Source organism: Apis dorsata, unplaced genomic scaffold, assembly GCF_000469605.1.
Source record: "Apis dorsata unplaced genomic scaffold, Apis dorsata 1.3 scaffold_169, whole genome shotgun sequence".
In the NCBI taxonomy this organism is placed as follows: Eukaryota; Metazoa; Arthropoda; class Insecta; order Hymenoptera; family Apidae; genus Apis; species Apis dorsata.
In genome coordinates this window covers 828,527-832,251 of record NW_006263457.1, presented here as the reverse complement: position 1 = coordinate 832,251, position 3,725 = coordinate 828,527, and the positions used below count along the sequence as shown (strand labels likewise).

At 40.0% G+C, this 3,725-nt stretch overlaps 1 protein-coding gene and 1 long non-coding RNA gene across 2 annotated transcripts in view; both read left to right on the top strand.

Annotated features, from left to right (window-relative positions):
* Positions 1-3,725, top strand: part of LOC102678577 (zinc finger protein ush) — a 181,966-nt gene that overhangs the window by 80,347 nt on the left and 97,894 nt on the right.
* LOC102670982 overlaps positions 253-3,725 on the top strand; it is an 8,321-nt gene continuing 4,848 nt past the window's right edge. The window contains exons 1-2 of the long non-coding RNA XR_004150229.1: positions 253-1,433; positions 1,494-1,671. This is a non-coding gene — a long non-coding RNA (uncharacterized LOC102670982). The remainder of the gene's footprint in view (positions 1,434-1,493; positions 1,672-3,725) is intronic.

The window sequence follows — 3,725 nt, the reverse complement described above, 5'->3', positions numbered from 1 at the left end:
AGATTTATTATTTTTTTTTTTTTTTTGTAAAATTCAACAAATTCTTCGAACGTAATCCTAATAATTCATAATTCATTTATAGATTGTTTTAAGATAAAAAATTATTTCCACGAAACAAAAATTATCTCAAATATTTTTATATATCTTTTTAATAATTGTTAATTTTCCGTAAGATTAAAATTCGATCATACGAATTTTCAAATATTTTTAATATAAATTTTATTAACATTCAATATATATATAATTTTTCTTCCGTTATATTCAAAAATAGATATGAAATTATGTAACTTCAGCGTTCTTATATATAAACGATATAAATCCAACGATACTTCAATAATCGCTGACTAGTCAATTAAACCCGATAATGTTGCACGTACACACACATCGCGATTAATCCTCGTTGTTTCGACATGTTAGAATTCTCCACATCTGACGAATACGTTCTGACATGGCCGCTCGTCTTAGATCGCGGGATCGCCGCTAACGATTGCACGATTTTTCATGCGATATCGCGGCTATCGTTAACGAGTATCTCTCTTAATGCCTTCGTCCCTCCATCCTCGCAATGTTTCATTACCCTCGACCAACTATCGTCCCTCTCCTCATTCCATTTTTTATTCTTTTCTTTCCATTCGTATCTGTCTCTCCTTACGGTTTACCACCTCTATCTCGGGTGAACCGATTCCATCTCGCTTCCACGACCCTCCTCCACCGCTACCTCCTCCTCCTCCTCCTCCTCCTCCTCCTTCTCTATCCCTCTCTTCGTCGCTCCTCGAATTCTCGATCCCTCCCGGCAGCGTTTCAGAGTCGGGACGCTTTTATCGTGTCGGCCGATCGCGAAACGGCATCTCGCGATAATTGTGAAATATTAATAATAACGAGGAAACGGGGCGCCCTTGGTGTGGCGCAACTCGGCCATTTACGCGGCCAAATAACATCTAGACACCGGTACGCGCCATCGTTCGTTCGATCGAGAGCGAAAACACGGAATGAAAGACCGTGGAAAGACGATCCTCCGATCCTATCGATCTCATTTATGCCGCTCTACGCCGCTCTAAATAATATCGTTATGCAAAATTCGTCTCGGTGAGACGGTGTAAACGCGGCGGCTTTGATATCATGATCGATTTTTAGTAGGTTCGATCGTTGAGGGTCGTAAATCAATCCAGAACGACGTGAGATAAATGTCGCAAAATTAGAGGGCTTGATACCGCGCGATTCGGTTGCGCGCGTTAATTGAATACACGGGCGGAAAATAAGAAGGCTGCGCGCGCAGCTTTTGCGATTGAAGGCGCACGCGCTACTCGAACTGTTCTAGCAACGGCGGGGGCTTGTTTAAAAGAGATCGACTATAAAGATGACGCTTCTTGTTCTGCTTACCTGCGAGGTTATTTGATATAATGATGTGGATTAATTGGACGATGAGATGAAAGGTATGTAATTATTCAAAGTTTTTTTTTTCTATTTTAACATTCAATAAAACGTTTTTTTAGGGTTAAAGGACCTTAATAACCTCTTTTGTGAAAGTTTCGAAGTAAATAGTGGGATTTGTTATTTGCTGTTTGAACGATGACACGTGGAGGGAATACATGTTGCGCGGTACTGTCGTTGGTTAGATGTTAAGAAAGGGCAAGTTAATAAATTGATATCGAGGGGAAGGCAATTTAACTGGTAATTGGCTGCGAGTGGTTGGCTCGATGACTCGGTTATCGATGGAAACTCGTTTTTTCCCTCGAGGGCTGGTTGTCGAGTTACTATTCAATTAATGTATCGTTTCGTCTCGGATGATCGTGCAACGAGCATCGACCGCGGTTTGCTTTCGCGACGCGGCACTTCCTGCCGGATTTTTTTTTTTTTTTTCTTTAATAGGAAAATACGGGATTTGTCGATAATCTGAAACGAATTGATGCGAAACCTTTGAATATTTTCACACATTGATTGGCAATTTACGATTGAACGAAAAAAATCTGAAAATCCGTGATTATTAAAATATTGTGTGGAAATAAGAAAGTATTTTTATATACACATAGTTCATAGATTATCAAGTATTCAAGGAAATGGAACGAATTGAATCTGAAATTTATTGAATACATCGCAAAAGAGATAAATATCTGATTCGATAAGAGAAAAAGATAATTGCTGTCCACTAGTTTTTTACATCTCGTATTCCCCATCGTCAATTATTTCGATTCCGCTCGCACGATAGAAATTTCGAAAGCAAAATCCGTTCGTGGCGCGCCACGAACGATCGAAAGACGAGGAATAAGGCAAAACCGAAAAATCGTAAAAGCACGAATAAATCGAATTCTCGCGATGACTTCCGAAGCTCCATTGCGTATATACGCGCGTGTTTTTCCTCCTCCCTTTCTCATCTGCTGAATAATGTAGCCAAGCTTTATCAGCATAACCTCGAACGAGAGCCGGGCAGAGCGAGGATCGCGCTCGCGCTCTCGCAGATACTTGGCTGATTCGCGAAAGATCGCCGAAAGATTAGCCATATCCTCGTCCCCGTTCGACTTATCGGATCGACGCTCGGTTCGCCGCAGATTCTCTCTTTCCCTCGTCTGTTCGATTCGTGCATTCGGGCTAAAGATAGCCGGTTATTTATCTGGCGGATGCTAGTCTCGTCTATTGGTATAGGAACTCTGACTTAGAGATCGAGGGTGTTTTCTTTTTTTTTTTTTCCTTTTCTTTTCTTTTAAATAAAAGTCGGTTTCGTTTCCTATCTTTGTTAAATTTTCTTGTTCGTTTGATCGTAATTTGTCGTAGTTGTACGTCGAGATGTGTAGATTTTTTGCAATCGCCTGTTGATACTTGAATAGATTATAACCATACTCTTGGATTTATTTTTACAAAATATTTAATTCTTTCATCCTTCGATTGAGTTGTAATCTGTCGTAATTGTGCATTACGAGATAATTTTTTTTCTACAGGTATTATTTAAAAATAAAATACTATTTAAAAAAAAGGGTTGTTCCAAGGCGACCTCGTAAAAGGATTATAAGAGAAAAGGGTCGGCGCGGATTAAATGCATAATCTACTTATATTTCACGATTGTATATGGAATATAGTTGCGTGCTGCTTTGAAGCTACCGATATTGCATATCGTTTGCAATCTAATGAACGAGCCGTTGTTTTCTTAGCCCGAGGGGATCGCGACCGAACTGTTGTCCGCGCCGTTTGAAGAATGGCGTAATCTTCTCGTCGTAATAAGTACTTGGGAATACATCTATCTTGCATGTAAAAAAGAATAAAAAAAAAAAAAGAAAAAAGAAGTAAAATTAATCCGCAATTTCCAATAACTTCAACTTAATCGAGTTCGAAAAAGCATCGAGTAGGACGGTTTTAAATTTTTCACCGTGGTTTAAAACGCGTTCGAATTAGCATCGCCACAATAAGCGCTATCACTGGATCGGTCATGCGCTATCATAAATTCCTCCAACGGTCGCAGATAACTCAACCCGATAAAAAAAGGCGCGCAGTGACTATACGTACGCGTCTCCCTCCCATTATCTCTCTCCCTCCTTCTGCCTCCTCCTCCTCCTCCTCCTCCTTCTCCTCCTTCTCCTCGTTCTTGTAACTCCTTTCCTCTGCCTCTCGATTCGAATAATTTTTCCCGACCGAGAAGGACGCCCCCCATTCTTTCTCATCCATCCATCCATTCTTTCTTCTTTCTTTCTTTTTCTTTCTTTCTTTCTTTCTTTCTTTCTTTCTTTCTTTCTTCT